This window comes from Triturus cristatus, chromosome 2_1 (assembly GCF_964204655.1).
Source record: "Triturus cristatus chromosome 2_1, aTriCri1.1, whole genome shotgun sequence".
NCBI classification, from domain to species: domain Eukaryota; kingdom Metazoa; phylum Chordata; class Amphibia; order Caudata; family Salamandridae; genus Triturus; species Triturus cristatus.
Window position 1 is genome coordinate 1,162,566,527 of NC_140581.1, and position 24,002 is coordinate 1,162,590,528.

At 44.2% G+C, this 24,002-nt stretch overlaps 1 protein-coding gene across 1 annotated transcript in view; it reads right to left on the bottom strand.

Annotated features, from left to right (window-relative positions):
• CORO2A (coronin 2A) overlaps positions 1 to 24,002 on the bottom strand; it is a 408,458-nt gene that overhangs the window by 102,549 nt on the left and 281,907 nt on the right. The window lies entirely within an intron of this gene.

Here is a 24,002-nt window from a genome sequence, read left to right on the forward strand (position 1 = left end):
GTTTTTTCTGAGTTTCGTTTTAAACAGTTCTTCTGCATCCAGTCAGTGATGCTACTCATACAGATACTGAATTGTGTGGCCACTTTTCCTGGCTCAGAGGAGACAGTAACTACTATTTGTGTGTCGTTGGCATAGAAAAATACTTTAAACCTGTATGATCGAATACGTTTGATCATAGGCGTGACTTACACATTAAAAAGGGCAGGGCTCAAAGGGGAGCCCTGGGAACCCCACAAGGAAGAAAAAAGGGGCAGAGGCAAAATCTCCCAGAGCACCACTTGCTCCCTGTTGGAAAGAAAAGAGCAGGTCAATTTTAGAGCCGTAGCCTTAATGCCGATGTTTTTAAGATGGCTGACCAAAATAGAATGGTCAACTTTGTCGAAGGCAGACGAGAGATCAAGCAAGATCAAGGCCGCCTTCCCATATCCATCTACAATAGCTCTGATTTCCTCTGTAGCCGTCTCTAGGGTGGTCACTGTGCAAAGGATGGGTCTAAACTCATGCTGTGATGGATCGAGCAGATTGGTGGTTTCAAGAAAAGTCATGCTCTTCCCTTTTCGAGGATCTTGGCAGGAAGAGGGCGGTGTGGGATTGGCCTGTAATTCTTCAACTGAAAAGGGATCGAGTCAAGGTTTCTTTAGAAGGGGCAATATGGACGCCTTTTCCCATGTATCTGGAAGACAACCAGAGATAAAAATCTTGTTTAGAAGTGGCATGAGGTGAGAATAAATTGTTTTAGAGACAGTATGAAGAACTTGAGGGGGGCCGGGATCCGATGGAGCACCAGATTTAGAAGTTTCAATAAGGGTTGCTACCTTCTCTTCAGTGAGTGGTGTAAAAGTGTTCAATAAGGCAGGACTTTAATCTGGTTTAGAGAAGATGGTTTTCTCAACCAACTCTGTTGTTGCTTGTGAGTCTGTGCTGTCTGACGCTGCAGATAATTCTTACTTTAGAGTGAAAAAAGTCAGCTAGTTTGTTGCATAGCTGTTGATCTGGAATAACCACATGTTTATTACAGAAATTAGACTATGATTTCACTATATTAAACAGCTCATTAGTGGAGTTGACATTTTTTCAGTGAAAAAGGGTTTTGTAGTTTGTTTTTTCTTATGGGCTATAATTCAGCCTCCACTGTTGCTCCTCGTGCCTAGATTTCTGCTTGAGTTGTCTAAGTTCCTGGGAATACCATGACACAGTGGGCGTAGTCCCATGATTTGGCCTCTTTTTAGGGGACCTAGTTGTGTAACTGCTGCATCTAACGAATCAGCATAGTTGGCAGATGCTTGGTCAATATCCTCAAATATTATTGGCTGGGACTCGCACAGCAATTTATCTAATTTTAAGATATCAATTTTCTTCTAAGGGCAATATTTTATTACTGCTGGTGCAATCGAAGTGAGAGTGTTTTTTGTGTGGATAACTAATTTAAGTATAATGACCTTATGGTCTGTCCAGACCATAGGCAGACTTTTTCCAACTACTAGATCCAGGTTATTTGAAAAAATGGCATCAAGTATGTGATTGGCTTCAGGAGTTGGAGGATTCACCTTTTGTGAAAGGTCAAAGCACCACAGAATATCAATTAAATGCTCTGTATACTTGTCATCCATGCATTCAAGATGAAAGTTAAAATCACCTAAGATTGTAAAGTTTGAGTTTTCTACCCAAGATTTCATGAATCCTAGTAGTGAATGAAACAACTTCTCCCTGGAGTCCAGGGGACGATAAATCAAAAGGTCATTGTAGGAATAAATATTTAGAATTTTTAAGTTGAACAAAATTGCTTCACAGTTGAGATGCGAAAGAGGCTTAAAAGTGGCTTTTAAGTGGTTGCGGTATATGATCGCAATTCCACCACCCTGCTAGTGTTGTCTATCCACTCTGATTAAATCATAGCCTTCAGGCATCACTATTTTAAAACCAGGGCCAGATGCCAGGTCTACCCAGGTCTCTGTTAAAAACACGGCATCTGGATTTTCTGACTACATGAGATCAGTAAATTAATATTTGTGCTTTATTAGTGATCGCATATTGAGGAGCAGACAGGTTAACTCATGGTCTAGCAGCCTGAGGCTAGCATGGGGGCATGTCAATAACTGGTCGACCTCCTTGCCATGTTGAGGCTGTAAGGCAGGGTGACTGCTAAAACTACATTTTTGGCACTGGTACTGAGAAGATGCATTGGAATTATACAGAGAGCATGAGGGACATTTGTTGCCAGTTTCTAGGAGTGCTGCCCTGGAGTAGCTTTGGCTGGTGGGAAAAGCAGGGATCCTGGCGCTTGGCGCTTTCCGGCCGTGGACCATCGCCGCTGGGCCTGCCTTTTATTGGTCTCAAAAGGTCACCTAGACCCACTGCTCAGGCAAAGACCTCCGGTTTGCAATTTGGGTTTCCTATCATTTGCTTGCACAAAACATTTCTTCTCTTAGATCCAAAACTAAATTCAATTCACCTCCCACTATTGTAAATGCTTGCAGTACCTTCGCTAATAATCAGGTAAGTGTTTGTAATGTGTTGTTCTGCAGACTTGGGGGCATGCATGTGTTCAGTGATAGCACTTTTTCTCCTTACCATTTGCGAAATAAAATGTTGTTGATTCTTTAATTGCCTCACCTCTGGACACTGCGGTAAAGCCTGAATGGTTTCAAACTTTATATTTCCTTATGACAATAAATTACGACTTTTTACCCTTCAGGTGGGCCTCTTGTGGGAGCACAAGGCCAGCTTCCTGGTTTGATAATCCTTTAGAAACCAATTCCCTCTTAATTTTACTCTCTAACCCATTCACATTCCACGTCAATAATATTAGTGATGGTGTTATGTTCTTCATATGTGGTGTCTATTTGAGTTTGTAGAGGCCGTACGGCTGGTAATGTGGTTTGCACTTTAAAGGGGCTTGTTTTATTTGACTGGTTGACAAAAAACAGAACAATGTCCATCTCCCCATCTCCCTACATTACCATGGGTGTTTTTTGAACTTTTCCCACCTGCTCAGTACAAATTTTATTATAAAACTATAACTATTCAACTATACTTCGTACTGCATATTTATTCCTTAGGCAGATTTTCAAGTCATGAATAGAAGGAAAGTATCAAATGAAGAGAACTAGCTCCATATCAACAGAATGAATTGGCAACAGATAGCCCCAACTTCAGTGCCTCCCACAAAGTCCAATGTCGATGAGTTGACATATTGAATCTATCTTGTTTGGATTATGGGCCACACTCCTGTAAGTGATATTTGTGATGGAGATAAGGATTCAAATAAGCCCATTCAGGGAATTATTCCATTCTGCTATTGTAAGTATGCCTGAATTGCAGTGACTCAGCTTACTCACCCCCTTGACAATATGGGTTAGTTTGGAAAGACAGTTCTCCATGTCTCTGTTTCTCTAGTGTTTCAGTTCACCATCTCTCTGTGTGGAGATCTAGATCCTCTCTTACCAGCAATATCCAGTGCTGCCTTTGAGTGACAGCCTCTGCATTGATGCCCTCCACCTCTATTAATTGTGATTAGGCCTGGGCTAAAATTCCGTTCAGCTGGCGGAAATTGCGATAATTTGACATTTTAGCGTTCCGCGGAGAGCGCGAAAATGTCAAAATTTCCGCAATCCGCATTTTACCTGAAATTTTTTGCTTGCTCGCGCTGTAAAATAATACATTCTCGCGTGCGCGCAATCGCCTTACCTGAATCCCCGCGTTCGCCAACAAGTTTTCCCGATCCGGTCGCGTTCTCCACGAGATGTTGGATTGTTGGTAGTCATTTGCGCTGTCTCGGGACAGTTCGCGCCCGCGGTAACGTCATTCGTCGCGCGATCACGTCTTTCTTCTCGCGATCATGCACCGCGAGACAAGTGAAAACAAGATGGCCGCACCCGCGAGCAACCGCATGTGTAAGTTGGCAAGCCGCGACCACGCAGAAAATAACGCGAGCGGGCGGGAAAAAAACTTCTGCATCTTCGCGATATTTCCACGTGTTTGCGGAGATTTTTAACATTTTCGCGATAATTTGCGAAAGTGAATTTCGCAAATACCGCCCACCCCTAATTGTGATTCCCTGTGTCTTGCTTCCTCTCCCTGACCACTCCCCAAAAGGTCCCTGAATCCGATACTGGGTCCCTCTCCTGTAGATCTTCTTCTGTCTTGTGGTATCCATTTACTGCTTTCTTCTCAGTTGTCCATACCCATGTAGTTTCAGGATTATCAAAGAAATATGCTTTACTCAATAGCAAAACCTTTTATTTTTACTGGTAAATTAACCAAAGTTCAGTGCTTGCATGTAAGAAAGTGAATTATTAATTGGGGTAGATTGAAGTCCATCATATGCAATAAAATCACTAACCTGTTAGGTTTAGCCAAAGGATTCAGTAATTTAAACCTGAGCCCAACTCCTGGTAGCTATGGTACAGAGCAGACAGGTTTAACTTAAAGTAAATATATGTAAAGCATTTAAAAGTACACAAAACTGTTAAAAGTTCAAACACACAACACAATAAAAAAATCCCGCAACACTTTTTAAAAAATGAAGTAAACTTTAAAAAACAAAATGGCACCAAAACAACAAACATCCAATAGGAAGATCCAGAGATATGAAATTTAGAAGAGTAAGGGAAAATAGTGCCAAAAAGGTCTAAACATGAATGATAGTCTATGTTTGTGGGAAACATTTATGTAGGCACAATTTGAGGCCAACCATGATAAAGCACGGATCAGATACACCAATCAGGTTCGTCCTGGTCAGACAATTCACCTTGAGACTGACATGGAAGTCAGAATTCTTCAGTGGGGAAATGTTGCAGTCTATTGTCAGAGGAAGTCCTCTTGAAGTCAGATAGTCAATGCATGAGGTCACACTGAAGCCATTGGTGCAGGCGGGAAAATTCTAATTTTGCTCCCAGTGAATTTCTCGTGTCAGCCAAGTACTATTGGTTACCAGTCAAGATTTCTACGTTCGGACTTAGTCTCTTTTTCGGAGTTCAAAATCCTCCTGTGGGAGAATGTCGTAGGTTGTATCCAATGATGAGCTACACAATGCTCAATACCTTCCTGCCAGGAGCCTACTGAAATGAATTTGCATATGTGGAGAAGCTCCAAGCAGGAGAAACCTGTTTCTTCAGACGGGTGAAGATTTGCCATGGGCAGACTGACTTGTATGGTTGGTCCCAGTCCTCCTCTGGAAATCCCAAATTTTCCAAGTGGCAACTTTTCTGATTCGTTAGGAGAAGGCTGGTTAGACACAGCAGAAGGTCCTAAGGCATGAGAAACAGCACTCGGGGTTCAAGACTCACTCTAGCAGAGGTCACCAGCAGGGTCCAGTCCAAATTCCAGTTGCTACTGCCAGCTGGGCACTTCAGGAAAAATACATCTTTCAGTTTGTTGTGCACCTGACTTTTAGAATCAACTTCTTTTTTATTTAATTCAAGTGGGAGCACGCAAAACGCTCCCAGTCTCCTCACACATTGTTAACAGTAGGTGCAATTCCTTTTCCATTCTTCCACAGCTCCAGAGAGTGTTCTGTGGAGGATGCCTTGTCCTGCCTTGCCTGAAATGTTTTTGTCCAAATGGAATTGTTATGTGTTTGTGTAGGATGCAGGATTGTGTCCCACTGTATTGATGTGCTCCGATTTGTTTTTGCATCTATCAATTAATTAAATTGGTTGTCCGGCTGGACATCTCCAATATAGCACTGACTCAAGTCTATATTTATCTTATCCATATTGTTTCTTTTAAGGACCATTGTTTCTATATAAAACTGACACCCAAGTTCCTTATCTACCTTGTGGGTTCCCTTGTTCTGTTAAGAATATGGTTAGCGCAATCGCCGGATTGCATTAGATACACTTCCTATTCCCCTCCTTGTGAGTGGGCCATTCCTGCCTCTTCTTTTCTTTACCCACCTCTTTAATTGTTCCTGTTCTAACACTCCTGGTTGTACAACTGCTATGTCACACCACGCACCTTTGTATTTTGACGAATAAATTAAGAAAATACTCGAGGGTCCTTCCCTGTTCACTGATTCAGTTGATACCCCCACTAACAATATATCCCTCTCTGAGCAATTGGAGAAATGTAAGAAGAAGCAGGTCAGCCTCCAACTTATGATTCGCATGCTGACCGAACATTTAAAAGCGGAAATAATCCCTGTTGGTTTACAAGTAAGAAATATACCAGGCATTTTTACAGACAATCCCAAATATATCAACAACTTTAGCTATATAGGGACTACCGGTTCCAGACACTGGTTAGTGCTAGGCATCGACACTGCAACTGAAACTTTTATAAAACTGACAGAAGAGATCAGTGATATTGAAAAGCAGATTAAAGAATCTAGTTCTGTCACTCAGGGCAAGAAATTGCTTGAACAAATCCAAAGAACAGTTGAGGATTTTCACAGACTAGAACAGAACAAGAAATCACTTAAAGTTAAGAAAGATATTAAAGCCTACAGTGTAGAACACACATACCCATACTTTTACACTAATCGGACCTACACGAATCCCCAGAACACCAGACCTTGGGGGCGTTTCAACAGACGCAATAATTTAGTAGGTTTCTCTGATACCTCTGCTGAGTCATCAGATAACTCAGATTTAGGGGAAGGTCCTAGCACCTCCAACCGCAACCCCGGTCCCAATTTTTTAGGGAGGGGCCAAAGCAAGCCACCCAAACGTGGTCGCGTGAAGCAAGCACAACAATGATACAATCCACCAGGCGAACGACAGACACGCCAGAAGTTTCACCAATGTTAAACACTGACAGCAATGACTGTGTGCACTCACAAATCATACCCATTTTTAACCTGTCTAAACATACCCTTGCAGATTCGAAATGGTCCCTCCTAAGTAAAGGTCTATCCTTTGTTCCTACCATTCATCTCAATTTCCTTGAATTCCATACTGAGCTATTGAGATTCTTCAGACGCTTGTGTCTACATGCCTTTTTTTTGTTGAACCCTTCACCTGTCGCCATCTTCAACACTCCCTTCCGTCCTCCATCCACTTTCTCCCCCTCAGCCAATATGATCCCAGGAGAAATAGCTACATTTGAAAAAATGGTATTGAAGGTTTTAGCAACACTTGAGAGCAAAAAACGTTTTATTCCTTACAATATATCCCTTGAAGAGAAAAAAGGCATTTAGTCCCTTAAACGGAAGGAATCCTTAATTATAAAATCTGCAGACAAAGGGGGAGGAATTGTCCTACAGGAAAAGGAAGTGTACAAAGCAGAAATCCTATGCCAGCTCTCCAACACCGATCATTACTGCAGATTGCCCACCAATCCAATGAGGGAACTTCAAAGACTTATTCTACAGATCACTACTGAAACCAAATCAGAGGGTTTCCTATGAAAAAAGGAATTTCTCTTTCTGAATGTAAAATCACCACGTATGCTGGTGATTTATACACTCCTGAAAGTACATAAAAATCTCACGAATCCCCCAGGACGCCCCATAGTATCTGGGTGCGGGTCTGTACTTGAACCTCTTGGCCAATACGTTGACTATTTTATCAAGGACTTTGTACCTGAAACTGAATGCTATGTTAGGGACAGTATGGCTATGATAAACTTAGTCGAGCACCACCCATTCGACCCCACCAGTGACATGCTGTGTACAATGGATGTAGAATCTTTGTACACAAACATCTCGCAGGTTTTGGCAATGACCGTGATCCAAGGGGTGCTTGACTCTAGGCTTCGCTCTCACACCGTTCCCACTCGGTTCATACTCCAACTACTCGAACTCTGCCTCACAAGGAACTTTTTCTTCTTTGATAACAAAGACTATCAACAGGTTAAAGGAACATCACTGGGGGCCGTTTTTGCCCCCAACCTAGCTATTCTTTTCATGGATTTTCTTATGAGATGAGGTTAATCCTCTCTCCCACAAACCCATTTTTTTACCGGCGTCACATTATGGCGCCGGTACATAGATGTTATCTTTTTGATTTGGCACAACAATGAGCCAACACTCAGTCAATTTCTACAATGGCTAAATAATAATTGCCTAGGACTCAATTTCACCTTGACCCAAGACAAATCCTTGATCCCTTTCCTCGACCTCACCATTTACCACTCTAACGGTGAACTACTCACAAGGCTATATAGAAAAAGTACAGAGAGAAACATGCTACTTCGCTATGAAAGCAATCATTCACGAGCACTACGTGACTCTTTGCCATACTCCCAATTTTTACGGATCAGGCGTAACTGTTTCAGCAGAGAAGATTACTTTTGTGAGGCCTCAACCTTATCTACCAAGCTAAAGGCACGGGGCTACCACAAACGACTCGTACACAATGCCAAAAAACGAGCATGGTACTGCCCGAGGGAGATTTTGCTTTCCCCCAAAATCAAGTCCAACACTAACCGCATAGTGTGTTTGACCACATTCTCACTAATATCAAACCCTATTCGGAAATCCATCATAAACATTGGGCTACCCTGAATGCCGGCAGCTTAAATATTGAGCGCCCTCTCTTTGCATTTCGCAAAAGCCGTAACCTCAAAGACCATCTAGTACGAGCAGCTCAACCTAACCCTAAGCCGGCTATAACTCTTGATGCACACTGGGGCCGTGAACCACTGATTGGGCACGCCAAATGCGGCAACTGTAATGTCTGTAACTTCACAATTGAAGGTAAAGAATTCACCTTTATTAATGTTGCAATTAAATCAAGGTCTTCCTCAAATTGTAATACTTGCAATGTCATTTATCTGATTCAATGCCCTTGTCTCAAAATCTACATTGGCCAAACAACGCTGAAAGTGAAGACCCAAATTGGACAACACCGGTACAGAGTCCGTTGCAAAACCCAGAATGCGCCTCTGGTAGAGCATTCCACTCTTGCCGGCCATAACGAGGATGACATTAGATGGACAGTTATTCGTGTGGTCAAGCCACCACCCAGAGGTGGGGACATTGCACAACTTATAAACAAAGAGGAACTGAGACTGATCATCCGTACTGGCAGTATTAAGAATGGATTAAACACATATAATTCAGGGGAGGAGCCTAGCGCTTGACCAAGATGGCCGCGTGAGCCTTGAGCTCCCGCGACCCTCGCGCCCTCCTGCAATCATCCTGTCCTAAATCCTGATTTTCATGCACGGAATCCTGCAGATGAGTCACAGCTGGGGCGATTGACGTTGTCCGGGCTAAGATCGCCCACCGGGGACCGAAGTTGTGCATGGCGGAAGATTGCGGCCTACCTCCGAAGGATGCCAGGGGCTTGCGTTGGCAGGATGCCCGGCCACTAATTGAACAACAGCGGCCTTGGGAGGTGTGAACTGGCGGGCGGATGCCGCTGCACTTTCACTTTCGCTTTCTCGCCCTTTGCTTGCTCTGGGTTGGGAGTGCTTCATGCCGATCCCCTGTTGTCTGGAAGACCTCCACTCGGCCCTGGCTGGCTGCTGAAGTCCTAGTTGACCCTGTTTCCTCTGGCTGAGTGAGGGAAGTCTTTTTGCGACTGACCGTCCTGCTGTTCGAGATGTCGACCAAATTGGAGGCAGACAAGTCGAAGTCTAAGACTACCAGGCGGGGAGGCTATACCCAATCCAACAATATGGATCGCTATGCCCAGCAGAAGGGGTCGCCTGGTGGATCGGGACAGTCGCTGGAAGCACAGAAGGCCGATTCATCCCCAGCCTCGGAGTTATCATTGCAGGATATCAAGGGGGCGATAGATGGGATGCAATCTTCGATTGGGCGACAGTTCGAGACCCTGGCGCACAAGGTGGACATGATTTTGGTTGATGTCAACTTGATTCGCGCGGACCTGGGCAAAACCAATGAGCGGGTCAAGTCCCTGGACCTCAAGACTACTGGCCTCGCGGACGATGTCTCGGAACTCCAGGCTGAGGTTCGTAAGTTACGAACCGCGAATGACCTCTCCGCCCGCTGGCTCGAAGACTTTGAAGGTCGGGCCCGGCGCAACAATGTGCGCCTTATTGGGGTCCCGGAAACTTCGGAGGAGCTCCCCGTGGATTTACTCGTCGAGGACTTGGTGGTGAATCATCTTGCGCCTAAGGGCCTCGGCAAGTTTTTTGCGGTGGAGCGGGCTCACCGAGTGCCTGGCGGACGGCCTAAGGTGGGAGCCCCCCCGCGGCCGATTGTCGCCCGGATCTTTAATTTTCGGGATCGAGATGCTATCCTGCAAGCATCGAGGGTGACAGGCCCGGTGCCTTTTCAGAATGCCTCTGTGAGCTTTTATCCTGACTTCACCCAGATGGTGCAGAAACAGAGGCAGAGTTTCCTGGGGGTGAAGCGGCGGCTTAGGGAGATGGACCTGAAGTATGCCATGCTTTTCCCCGCCAGGCTACGTGTGGTGTATGAGGATCGGACTTTCTTCTTTGAATCACCGGACATGGCAGGGGACTGGTTGGACGCGCTCCCTCGGCGACAGCCCGGCCGGGACAGCGTGGATGGAGCGGAAGGCGACCGGGATGGACAGAAGTGATACCTCCGGTGTCGGTCTGTTTTGACTCAGCCCCGGACAGTGACTCGCACCCTACTGCAGTAATGGGAGGGCGGCGGGGGGAAGATAGGAGCTCTTTCCTCCCTTGGGGTACTTTTTGTAGATTTGTTTTTTGATAGGGCGACAGGCACACTGCAAGTTGGTGGGGCTTTGTAAGCTGACGCAGGGGTGCAGGGAGGGGGGGATTCGGGATGTTGGGGTTGTTGTTGGGGGTTGTTTTTTTCTTGCAAGGCGTAGCAATGGTTGTCAGTATTGTCCGATCGTGGTTCTCCGGAGGGGGTGGAGGTCTCTTTGTGTTTAGGGATGGGGGATAGGGGCTTAAACATAATTAGCTGGAATGTTAATGGCTTAGGGGATCGTATTAAACGGGGGATAGTCCTGCAATTCTTGAAACGGACCTCGCCAGATGTGGTCCTCCTGCAGGAGACCCACCTTATAGGGAATACATGTTATGCACTTAACAGAAAGGGTTATAAATTCATTGCTCACTCGGGGTTCTCCTCGGGCTCCAGGGGTGCGGGCATACTTGTTAGAGCTTCCCTACCATTCGAGGTTGACTCCACCATTGCTGATGACAGGGGGCGCTTTGTGGCTGTGGCTGGGAGGTGGGAGGGCAGAACGTTGGTATTGGTTTCTGTTTATGTCCCTCCTGCCCTGCAGGCCTCCACGTTTGCTGATCTGGGCAAGGCCTTGTTGGAACTCCCCGAAGGGATGCTAGTGGTGGGAGGAGACTTCAATGCGGTTGGTTCTGGAATGCTCGATAGGTACCCGCCCAGGGACACCGGGGGTGCTCAGAAGTGGCTTCCCGACTTTATAGATACTTTTGGTCTGGTAGACTGTTGGAGGCTACGGCACCCCACTCAGAGACAATATACCTTTCATTCCGGGGCCCACGGGAGTCTCTCTCGGATTGATTACTTGCTCACTCTGGCTGCGCACGCGTCATTGGTATCTGAGGCTAGGCACATGGCACGGGGCATATCTGATCATTCGCCGGTGTGGGCCCGTCTGGAAATTGGCCGGGTGGTGGGGGGCAGGGTGGCTCCCATTAACCCCTGGTACTTTCGTGACCCCAAGCTGCGCAGTGCGTTGCTGAAGACAGTTGATCACTATTTTCAAGATAATCAGGGTTCAGTTGAATCTGCGGTGTCCTTGTGGGAAGCTTTTAAGACTGTATTGAGAGGGGAGGCCCTTTCCTTGGTAGTGGCCGCCAAGCGGCGGAGAGACGCCGAGGTGACACAAGTAGAGGACGAGATAGCGGCTTTAGAAGTGGCCTTGGAAGAGGATGTTGCAACGGCCACACTGCATAATTTGAGCTTGAAGCAATTGGATTATAGGGATCTGGTGACGAACGCTGCCAAGACCCTCCATAGGGAGCAGCAGGGTCGATTGTACGATGTTGGTGATAAGGCCGGGAAATTGCTGGCGTGGTTGGATAAAAAAGAGCGTGTTAATCGAGTGGTGCCGGAGTTGTCGATGGATGGGGGAGAGGTTGTCACTGACCCCGACGGTATAGTTCAGTGTTTCTCGGAATATTTTCGTACGGTATACACCTCGGTCTCGGATAGGCCGACTGAGGACTCGTGTGACCTTCTGCGTGATATCGCTCTGCCCTGCCTTTCTGCCATTGATAGGGATGACCTCGATGGAGATATAACTGTAGACGAAGTGGCGTGTGCTATCCGTGCGTTGCGCTCCGGTAAGGCCTCGGGCCCAAATGGTTTGCCGATGGAGCTGTATAAGCTTCGTCCGGATAAGTTGGCTCCTCACCTGCGCGCCATGTTTGTGGAGGCGCGGGCGAATGGGTTTCTTCCGCTCGATCAATGGCTGGCGACGATTGTGGTAATACATAAAGACGGTAAGCCCCGGGACAAGTGTGGCTCCTATTGGCCGATATCACTTCTCAACGCCGAGCCGAAAATCCTTGCTAAGATCCTTGCTAACCGCCTGGTCCGGGTGCTTGGCGACTTGATCCACCCGGATCAGTCGGGCTTTATCCCGCACCGTAACACTGCACTGAATCTTAGACGCCTCCATGGAGTGATTGCTAGGACGGGCACGATGCGAGAGCCGGCTATTGTGGCGTCCCTCGATGCCACGATGGCCTTCGATACGGTGGAGTGGGCATACCTGTGGGCTGTGCTAGCCAAGTTCGGCTTTGGGCCTGGATTTGTAGGCTGGGTGAGGTTGCTCTATGAGGGGCCTCTTGCTAGCGTCGTGGTGAACGGGCGGGCGTCGGCACCGTTCGAGCTCGGGAGAGGCACCCGGCAGGGCTGTCCCCTGTCGCCGTTGTTGTTCGCCCTTGCTCTTGAGCCGCTGGCGGCGTGGATACGTTGGCACCCGGATATACGTGGGATTCGTTGGTTGCCTGACCACGAAGACCGTATTTCACTTTACGCCGACGATATTCTGCTATACCTCACCTCGCCTAAGAAATCTCCGATAGTGGTTTGTGACGTCTTGACTTCTTTCGGTGGGAACTCTGGTCTTGTCATTAATTGGGGGAAGTCATACTTGTATGTCCTGTGTGGGGATGTCCCGCCTGTCCCGCGCAACTGCTCGATCCAGATAGCCCAGCAGGGCTTTTTGCATTTGGGGATCTATGTTTCCACCGACCCCATTTTACGATACGAGAAGAACTTGCTCCCTCCCTTGGCACGTCTGCGACGGGACGTGGCGGGCTGGCAGCGGTTGCCGCTTTCCCTCCTTGGCCGTGCCGCCCTGTTTAAAATGATGTCTCTTCCCCGTTTCCTCTATGCCCTGCAGAATACCCTTGACTTGGTCCCGGCCAGTTATTTCCGTGAGGTCGAAAGCCACCAGCGCGCGCTATTGTGGGAAGGGCGTCCACGCATAGCGATTGCTAAGTTGACGCTTCCGTGGTACGACGGTGGTATCGCGCTTCCAGATATTCGACGTTATTATTGGGCCACTCAGTTGAGCGCGATTAACCATGGTGTATATGGTCCGGCGCTGAGCCCCGGCGTCGCCATGGACCGATGGTTGCTACGTGGGGGTAATTACCACAGAGCGTTGTACTCGAAGTCGTCGGACTTAACCCTTACGGGGCCCACCAGGGTGGCCGTGCATGTATGGAAGGTGGCGACGGATTCACTGGGCTGGAAGGGTAAGCTTACCCTTGCCACCCCTCTGTTTGACTCCGATATTCTGGGAAAGCTTTGGCATACAAAAGGGTTTGAGAAATGGGACCTGATCGGTATATCCAGGGTTGGAGACCTTTTGGTTAAGGGTAGGATAAAGTCATTCGAGGAGCTGCAGAAGGAATATGAGCTAGGGAGCACGGAGTTCTTCCGATACGCTCAAGTGTGCCACGCCTTGCGGTCAGTCCTTGTAGAAGGGGAGAAGGTGCCTGTGTCCTCTCCGTTAGAGGACCGGATCCTGGATGGCCATATGCCAGAGAGTACGATCTCGCTCATTTATAAGAAACTAATTAATGTTCGGGCGGATCTTCTTCTAGGGTTGCGCGATCAATGGACCAGGGATGGCCTCGAACTAGATGATGAGGATTGGCAGTATGCAGTTTCTTCTCCCAAAGAGGTCGCGATCCCCGCGCGCCTGCGGCTGGTGCAGCTTAAAATACTCCATAGGGTCTACGTGACGGGGCCCAGGCTGGTCCATATGGGTTTCTCTGAGGAGGGCTTATGTAAGAGAGGCTGTGGTATGGTGGGCACCTTCCTACATATTATTTGGGAATGCGGTGCGATTATGGAGTTTTGGAAGCGAATCCACGAGGTGATGGGGGAGGTGACGGGCATCGTCATGCAGCCTGAGGCGCGGTGTTGTCTCCTGAATGTTTGGGGTCCTACTGACCACGACGCGGCACAGACTCAGTGGGTGACCCTAGGGAACATGGTAGCCAAGCGCGACATCGCTCGTCTGTGGGGCTCTACTAGGCCTCCTACATTGACAGCGTGGATGGAAAACATGGATTGGAGCATGTTTAGGGAGAAGACAGTGTATTGTGCTCGAGGGCGCCCTCGGAAATGGCACTCTGTATGGGGGGGATGGAACCAGTACAGAGGGGGCATATGCCTGCCCCCAGACCCGGACCCGCCTGAGGAGCAGCTCTCCCCTTAGCTTTCTTTCCGGCTTTGTACTCCTTGCTGGTATGTGTTTGTCTTCTTGAGTCTCTGACTTCCCCTCCTTTCCCTTACTATAGACCTGTGTCTGTTGGACGAAATGGGGCTCGCTCCCCCTGATGGGAACCCCTTTTGGTGCTTACAGTACTTATCGCCTTGCTTGTGTTTAGGTTTGGGTTTGTGTTTATTTAAAACAGAACCTTTGACTCTCCTGTCAGTGAAATGTGGACGCTCGCATGTGTTGTGTTTCTAAAGCTGCCGTACCTCCGGGTTGTCGGCTGAATAGCTGTGTCACTGATTTAAAAGAATAAAGGTTTTTGGAAAAAAAAAAAAAAAGAATGGATTAAACAGAAATGAAGACTGGACCACCCTGCTGTAAGATCCTCCTACGCTGCCACCAATATGTTCGAATCTGTTTCCCCCTTACTTTCTTGGTTTTTATTGCACTAATGTTGCTTTGTACTATGATTGACTCTACTATACACTCATGACCCTGCAAATTCCATTTCAACACTTAACCGTCTCCTCTTGGTCACACTGCATTGATGGGAATGCGTTGTTTTGTTTTGTTACATACTCCCACCTGTAACAGTCATTGTTTTCAAGCTCATATGTTCACGTACATTCAATGCGCAAATAACGGATTTCGGTTTTAACCGTCTCCTCATGGTCACACTGTATTGATGCTGATGCACTGTTTTGTTACATGTTTTCACCTGTAACAATCATTGTTTTCAAGCCTACGTGTTTAACGTATACTCAATGTGCTAATAATGGATTTCAGTTAACTATTTATTGCTAAGTCACCTCCTGATATTTTCTCCTAATATCTATTATCTCCTTCTCTCAACTTTACGGATCTTTGCATCGCTCTATAGTCTTTCCTTACTGTCTCCACACTGGAACCCTCACCCAACATGGCTGCCGTGACATCACGTCACGTGACATTAGCAGCGCTATAAACTTATGGCTGCAATTGGCCCCACGGTATCCTAGCCATCGAGCTTTGGATCCGGTTCATGGCAGAACGGTAAGCGCAGCAGCATTAGTCCTACTTGCCATTGAGCTCCCCTGTATTGCTTGCACTTATTCTCACACACTTCCTCCCCCCACAGTGCATCGCCACCCTGCATTGTCTGAACGCTCGATAAGTGGCGTGAACCCTGCGACGTTTGTTCAAACGCGTACATCGACCTACGAAGCCGTACCCAGGACCCCGGGCGGATTAGGAAACTACCTTCTTGCCCTAATAGGACGGTTCACATAGATGATGTATTGGAACTCTAACAAATGATTTACTAGTGCCTCCACACAAAGGATCGTGCCATCCCTGAAGCGCAACAGAATATATTTGGGATTCTATCTTTTAAACACACATCTTGAAATGTCCAAGCAACTAATATGACCTCTTATATGAAGTGAGGCCCTATCTGATTGGTCCAAGATACAGTTACACGTCGTATGTAGGCTGTTCCTTATTCTAAAAGCCATTTGTCAGCGATTTTTATTGCGACATAAATGAATGTTTACTAAAGGTATTCCGTGGAGGATTAAATTTGTCAGTCCTGAGGAAGGTGGTTTTTATCATTGTACACCACCAAAACGCGTCGACGCATAGGTTGTTGGGTGGAATTTGTTTTGGAACAGAGCTCCAAGTAACTAGGGTGCATTGCCACCAGATTGTCTCTGTTTACCGAAATCACAAATTCACACATCCAAGACATAATTTTGGTGTCTGTCATTTTTCCTCCTACTACACAATTGTTTATATGTCTTATTGTCTTTTTAATTTGTACCAAAAGTTATACTTTACAACTGTGTGTGTCTTTAGATATAACATATATTTTTACTTTATCGTCATGGTTGAGGTTTGTTCTTTAGTCATTTGTCTGTGACTATTTTATCTGATGTAATTTGATAATGAGATTTTTTTAATATGTTAATAAACTTCAACTGATGTTTTTTTACTAAAGAAAGGCTTTCTCTATTGATAATTTTCAAACATTTCACGCGGGGTGTTCACAATTGAGTTTGAAAGTGTGCAAGTTGGTGAATGAAATTAGGGCTGTTTATGTGACATAATCTTCTATATTAGTTCAAAGATAAAAATCTTTTTAACTACATAGTTATTGGTGCTCTATCCCTTTGGACTTTATTGAGCCCCTCTCCTTGTTTTGCAAGGTGAACTGCGTTACGACATCTTCCCTACCTCCCTAATTCAAGTCCCCCTCTCATTCGCTAAGGTAAGCAGTTCCTCGGCAGTGTTGCCGGTGCTTGGCTTAGTCTGTACTAACCTGCGCCACTCACCATGTAATTTTTTCAGCAGATTCGCCTATTGTTACCACGGCGAGGCTCAATTGGAGCCTCCATGCGCCCTGTGACCCCGCTCGTATTACACTTGGTTTGCGCTTTTAAATATCTTATCACCACCGCGCCCCGTCAAACGTTCGCCGTCTCACCGTCGCATCAGTTATTCACATGTGTAACATTTGACAAGCACTTTGACACATCCTTCCGGCAGGCATGTTTGGTTCACACACTGCGCCTCAATGTACCTTTCGGCCAGCAACCCTTCCACACCCTATCACGATCCTGCCCTTTTTCCTTTCAATTCTGTCTAGGCAGACACCAGCCACACACTCGTATCTCCGCATGGAGTTTGGTTATGAAATCTGCAGCTTATTTTTGGCTACGTTTTCTTGGATAGTCTCACATAGGCATTTGCCACACCAAGCTCCGATTAGCAGATTTATTCACTTGTTGGTCGCATCACGGAAGTCATGTATTTAGTTGCTGATGGAGAATTATCTTCGCCTTTCGGATCACTGTCTACACTTATTGTGCACCTGCCTGACAATGGGTTGTGATACCAGCATGCCCAGTAGTTTTTGTCAGGATGTATCCTTCATACTAGGTGCCTTCTAATTTCTACTTTTTACTTCCTTTTCCCTATTCTCCATTTTTCCTCAGGCACTATAAAATTCAGGCTTGTATTTTGCCCGTCCTGATGATGATCCTATTACTGTTTTAAAAGGATCGAAACGTCGTCGACTTGTGTAAACAGTATGCACATTAATCCAATGTGATAAAATAAGTGCATTAACTGTTTATTCTAAGCTTGTCACAATTATCCTTTAATTTCCACAAGCTACCCCTGTCTTGCCTGAAATGTTTTTGTCCAAATGTAATTGTTATGTGTTTGTGTAGGATGCAGGATTGTGTCCCACTGTATTGATGTGCTCCTATTTGTTTTTGCATCTATCAATTAATTACATTGGTTGTCCGGCTGGACACCTCCAATATAGCACTGACTCAAGTCTATATTTATCTCATCCATATTGTTTCTTTTAAAGAACATTGTTTCTATATAAAACTGACACCCAAGGTCCTTATCTACCTTGTGCGTTCCCTTGTTCTGTTAAGAATATACATTTACTGTTGGCAACAGCTAGTGGGTGGGTGTGATATCTCCCTAACCAATGGGGTCAATTTTCCCAGGGGTGACCCTATCCACTTTTGCAGCAGTTTCTATTTACATTACTGTATAAATTCCCACAGTGCACCTCATTCCACAAATCCAGAATGGGGGAATCCTTACGCCCTTATGCAGAGCATGCGTGCAAACCCGTCCCAGTTGGTTTTGTGTCAGACTGGCTAGGGGACTAAAGGGTTGCTATCTCCAGGTCTCACCGTACATTAACTTATGAAAAGGCAGTACCATTTATATGTTAATAAAGTTCTTAAGTGCACCCTTACCGCAAAGGGAAGAAAAACACACTCCCCACTCCCAAGCCATTGTTCCTGTTCTGGGTGCAGTTTTCACACATCATTAAGGTCAGGCACTGACTGGGCAGGTACTGGAGAACTAACACACATTAGCCTTGAAGAGCTTCGGGCAGGGAAAATGTAACTTTTTAAACTTTACCTTTCCTAAATATTTCTTAAAAATCCAACTTCACCATTCAATTGGGCTTTTAATAAACAATAAAAATGATATTTGATTTTTTTTTAGTTCAGAAAACGTTATTCAGTTTAAGACAAACCATAAAAGAAGAGACATAAATACAGATAAAAAAGCAATAAAAATATCTTTACAGGATAAAAATCTGATTTAGCCACACAATACATCCTGACGCATTGTGTAATCAGAGATTAAAGTGGCACAGTGCAGCTGTGAAATTTTTGGTTAAAATAAAAAATATAAAAAATACAATATTACATATAAAAAAGGCCAAGTATAATTCACTGATAAGAATACTCAGACTGAGGGATATGATTACTTGCCAGCAATTCTCCTGCAGCGACTATGAATCTATAAATAGTGTGACAAACTTCCACTGTATGGAGCAGCTGTAGATACTCCAATGCTTCTTTGCAATTCTGAATATGTATAAGACTCAATAGCGGTTTCAATATGTGAGTACACTGTGCTTTATACAGATCACAGAAGAAAAAGAAATGCTGCTGTGATTGTGACACTGCAGTATTAAAGGGGCACAGGTGTAGATCTTTGTCTGTAAATGATTCAAGGGATAGGATGCCAAAAGATTTGCTAACCCAAGCCTAAATCTGACCAGGTAATACCTTTGTTTGCATGGTGTCTTAAGCAGATATAGTTCAATATCTGCGGTAGTACTCAGGTGAAGATATAATTCAACGGACCTCTTCTTCAGGTCAGCTGCCCATCTTTGCTCAGCAGATTGCATTAGTACTTCACTCTTTACTATGCCTTTGTCTGAACCCTTGATGCTCAGTGGGTTGTCAAATAGGTCCACCCTGCTAATTGCTCGGAGGTCCTCTCTTACATGCCTGAGCCATTGGCAAAGTTTAAAGATCCCTGCACCGTGTGGCAGGGACTATACGGTGCCTGCCTGCCACATGGTGCAGGGATGTTTAGGAGGCCCAATATAGGAGATCCATGTGGGATGTGGTCCAGGTGAGGGCCCCCAAAGTCAATTTACGCCTACCTTTTCATGTCTGGCAGACCGCCATGCAAGGGCAGGCGGAAAGCGAAATTGCAATCCAAACAGCATAGCCGAGGCTGGCACCGCTGCCTTTTGTGGATTGCATTTCTGACCGCCGCAACAACAGGCTCCATGAGCCCGTCAAAAGCAGAGTGGTATTCCCCTCAGGGTTTCCCTCGGAAAGTCAGTATCATAATATGGCGGTAGAACTGAAAAATCTGATGTCGGGGGAAAAGCCTCCAACGAGCTGTCGGATGGCTTTCCGCCCGACATCATAATGAGGCCCCAAGTCTTAGATAAATGTCCCTCCTAGGCCTTATGAGTTTGAAAGTCCAAATGTAATTGTCTTAGATTGAGGCATTTATCAATCACTCTATCTGTAAATGTTTGGTGTTTATTCTAAAAATATATCTAATGTTTGGATTGTTATTTATTCAACAGATCCTCCATCTTCTGTTATGTATTTCAAGGACTTGTTTCACATATTATTATTATATTGTTTTATGATGTGGTGCTAAATTTTGTTTAGATTTTCATTTACAAATCTGAAAATAATCTACTATTTATTTTAGATAAAAAAATAAAATTGAGAGTAGGTGCTGAGGGCAGGGTCAACCAATCATGAATAAGGCTACAGGTTGTGAACTTCTCTTTGTTGCAATCACAGTTCAAAATGAAATATTATATATTCTGGTTTCACTGAAGCCTAATTCTTTCAATTTGCCATTTAAAAGGTAGTTGATCCATTTGGATATATCACATTCAAATTCAAGAATGAAGGGCTTAGTTAATCCCATTTATAGGCCTAAGCGTTATGTAGATGTGCTAAAATGTAGTTTTGTAGCAATTGTATTGCTAATCAGCAGATTAATGTTAACAAACAAACAAGAAACATGTTTTTTTTGTCAGCAGTGATTTTCAAATAATTACCACAGCTATGATAGGAAAGACTAGACAAGATATAAAGTGGTGTTTACAGTTCTCAAAAGGAATGTATGTGTTTGACCTCTGTGCTTCTCCTATGCCCTGCCCAAATGATTTATTAATCAATGCTTATTTCAAATAATTTTCAATAGCATTCACTACTATAAAAAAAGCAAATGGAAGTCCAATAATTGATCTCATGAGGACATCTTATTAGAACCTCTTCTTTGTTTTCAGAGAAAACCTAGCAAAATTTTAGATGTAAAAAATACTATGGTTGTTTACTAAGTTTTAAGCAATTAAGGAAAGTCTAAAACTTTTGATTTAATTCTCCTTGTGGGAATATGGTAAAAATAATTCACTTTACTTAGAGATGCCAATAAGTATTAGGTATGTGGTAGAATTTTTCTAGGCAATCCCAATTAAACCATTTGTAGAGTTTATGTTCAACCATATCGCAAAATACAATGTTTACTAAATAAATGCTTCACTAAAATATGTTGCCACAGTATTGTAGTTTGTTGATGATTCAAAGACACTGTTGTCAAGACCAAACAACAATTTCTCTATAGTTTTGTTAGGGATGGAACATTCCATGAAACATTCCCAAGGATTAAGTTGTGGGTATATTATAAGGTGGAATCCTCTAAAAAACTAAAACTCCTGTGCCCTTAATATACCCTTCTTCAATCCAACAATTATCACCTAATTCCGTACACACACCAAGCCCATGCAGCTGTTCTTTCCAAGTTTATTTGATTATCTTTCACCAGACATATTTAAAAATGTTTTTTATGTGATTATTCAGTCAAACGTTGGTAGAACGTTGACTGACTTGCTTACAAGAAGATTGAATCGTTTACTGCAATCCATGTAGTCCATGATAATTTTATACCATTGCTTTGGCTGGGAGAACCATGCTGGGTCTAAAAGCCCTATAATGAATCTAAGTTCCAAAGAAGAACATTGCAGAAAATTCAAGATCTGTAATTGAAAAGAAATGGCAACTTTTCTGTTTTCCAAAGCATGTTTATAATTTATCAATGTATACCAAATTGTTTATTCTGATTCTGAAAAAAGAAATATTTTCTTGGGGTCTTGGAGGCATACATATTTAGCAGGCTAGACCTGAATAAAATAACTTATTGCTGTAATATTCTTTGCTGTACTAAGAGATAAACCTCATACATAAATTCTTCCATTTTCACACTCAAATTTTCACATTTCAAATTTATTTATTAATTTGATTTAGTTCTCTTCTGAGAACAACAAATAAGATGGTTAAAAACGATAAAATAATATTTATAATTAGAAGAATTGTGAACGCTCATCCTAATACAAGTTTATACATTTAAAAAAAAATGTTAACAGATTATAACATACATATTCATTGGGAGGTGATTTAAGAATAGAAATCAAACTCTGTACAGTTGTAGAATTACACATTTTTTGAATTGGCTTTAAAAACCGCTTTCTAGCAACAACTACTGTGGAGTTAGGACAAAAAAACAAAATATGCATCAGATCTTGAACTCCTCCTTTACAGAGGTCACATAAGCTACTAGCATTATTGTTATTTGTCCATTTATAGGTAAAAGATTTGAGAGGGAGGATCCCAAACCGAAGTAAAATCATGCAACGCCGGGCGCCGTGTCTTAAAGTAAAAGTAAGATATTGTTGCCTTTGTTTGAATTCAATTGACTCAGCATATACCTTATAACATTGCAATTATGTACAGTGCTGGAAATCAAGATCATAGCGGTACAAAAGGGGGTGGTGATGGACGGAGCATCAGAACCAATCAAATACTCACACCCAGTCAACAGATCTGGGTTTGATCCATCACCGTTTTTTAGCCCACTCTGCCACCCCAGTTCAGGCATGGCCATATGCACATCAGTCTGACCCTGTGCCTCATGGGAACAGTCCAGCCCGAACTGCCAAGCCATGCCTTCCCTGGACCGGAAACAAGCTTCCTAGGACCGGTTTCTGGCATTTCAGCCGTCTTCAGCCAGGCTTGCTTGAATCCAGTGGCAAAGTGAGCAAGGGACTCACGTCTGAGCATACCCTGCCAACTTATGGCGAACAAAGCGGTACAAAAGGGGGTGGTAATGGAGGGAGCATCAGAACCAATCAAATACTCACACCCAGTCAACAGATCTGGATCAAGATCATAGCTTATCCTTGGAGTCAAGTGATTTAAAAAGAGTTTCAAATGTGCCGGGGTCCAGGTTTTCAGCAGGTCAACTGTACATTCTGACAACTTCAGAGCAAACACTAAGTTTCGATAAAAGACGTATTTTGAGGATCCTTCGTCAAAGATTTCCAATTTTAGTAGTGCTCTAAGAGAACCTTGATCAGCATGTAAGATGTTATACGCCCATCGAATGATGCTAGTGATTCCTCTAGCGTATGTACTAGTTAGAGAAAACTCGAGGCGCAGGGCTTGCAGCCCAATCCTAGGTATCTCCGGCCGTCTTACTCTATCCACTAGTTCACAGCTCTCGAAGTTCTCCTTCCCTCCTCCCTTCCTGTGCAAGAAGTTTCTAACCTGTAGATATTTTAAAAATTCTCTAGTCGTTAAATCAAATTTCACTCTCAGTTCTTCGAATGACATTAAACCACCTGAGGAGAACAGGCTCCCGACCTGAGTTGCCTTTATCCAGTTATCAAAATAGCAGTCATTAAAAATACCAGAAAGATATTTATTTTGAACAAAGGGCGTATAGTAATTTAATTTCCCAAGTCCTATCAGGCGTCGTACAGCGGACCTTACTTTAAAAGCCGTAAGCAGTGTCTTAAAGCGCACCTTTTTATAATATCCAAAATCAGAGACATTTTAGTTAATTTCCGAAGAATCTGGCTTTCTTTGAGTTGTATTGGTTGCCATTGACTTCTAGGAATATGCTCAAGAGCGTATGAAAGAGAAGAGTATAGTCTTTGAAGCGCCCCAGTATGAACATCAGCTTTGTAGGTCAGGTGCTGCAGATGGGAATAATTTTTTTAATTTTGAGAAAAAATACGCCCTAAATAGATGTATTCCTTCACTATTTCTAACGGTTGTCCTCCTAAGGTCCTGTTATAGTTTACGTATCTTTGTCTTCCTCGAAAAGGAACTATTTTTGTTTTTGTTATGTTGGGTACTAAAAAGTTTTGTTCTGCATATAGCGTAAGTGCATGCAAGTTCCTTTGGAGGCCGAATGGAGTAAGACCAAGGATAATCACATCATCTGCATATATCAAGGAATGAATTTTATGTAATGATATTTTCAGAGGGAAATTAATTATTTTCATAAAACAATCGGGGAGATCACTAAGGTAGAGGAAGAAAAGTAGGGGAGCTAAAAGACACCCTTGCCTTAGGCCATTCGATGTTTTAATTGGGGGAGAGAGGCCCCTCTCTGTCCCCAATAATACTTGGCACCAAGTTTCGGAGTGGAGAGACACAATTTTATGTAACAGGTTATCCGGGATTCACAGTTTTTTTAGCTAACACCAGAGTTTTGGTCTGTCCACTCTGTCAAATGCTGTTGAAAAATCGA